The following is an 889-nucleotide window of genomic DNA, read 5'->3' on the forward strand; positions in this document are numbered from 1 at the left end:
CATTTTCTTAATGGGTGTTTGTAGCATCAGAGTTAGTCGATTTCACTTCTTGGATTTCCATATATCAAAATAGTAATGTACCCAGCAGTGACACTTATTGACACGTGTGAACCTGCTATAATTGTCATGGAGAACGATGAGAGACATTTGGCATTATGACGCAGAAGTGACAACAACGGGCATTTAAAAGGGCCTCTTCTTTCCCAGTGATTTCCAGCTGCGAAATCCTGCCTTTTAGTTACCTTGGACAGCAGCTCAACCTACTCGAGCACTCTGAAGAACACCTCTGTCATTTCAGTTTAGAGAGCCTCAGAGAACGCTGCCAGTAATTAACACGCCACAAGTTGGAAAGAAAAAAATAAATAAAATGTATTCATCAATCTGGGAACTTTCATGACAGGGAGAGGGGAGAAAGACATTTTAGTGCTGTGAGAGGCAGCGCTGGTTTCCTCTGCTGTTAAAGCAGTACAGCCAGTTCACTTGGTGTAATTGCTGAATCTGAATTGATCCAAATTATCATCTAAAGTTGTCACTCACCCGTGCAGGGTCAGCTGTTACTTCCATTTCTTTTGTTTATTAAATCATGGCAATTGTCTCATGATTTCACTCTTCGGCTGATGGAAAACTTCGAGTGTTGAGTTTATGGTCTCTCTTTTGGACGGCTTTTAAATTGAGAGAGGTCACCAGCTCAAAGCCCGGAGCGTGGAAAGCCGTTATTCTCGACTTTTTAATACTCTCTGGCCTTGGTCAGTGGATGAATGTGTCTGCATTTGATTTGCCTTACCAATCTGGCGGAACCAATGACAGCCAGGGGACGTTTGAGCATAAACGGACTTGAGTTATTTTTTACAGGAATAGGGCTGAGGCTTAATGAAGCTCTTTTTGAAGA

This window comes from Sander vitreus, chromosome 6 (genome assembly GCF_031162955.1).
Source record: "Sander vitreus isolate 19-12246 chromosome 6, sanVit1, whole genome shotgun sequence".
NCBI lineage: Eukaryota > Metazoa > Chordata > Actinopteri > Perciformes > Percidae > Sander > Sander vitreus.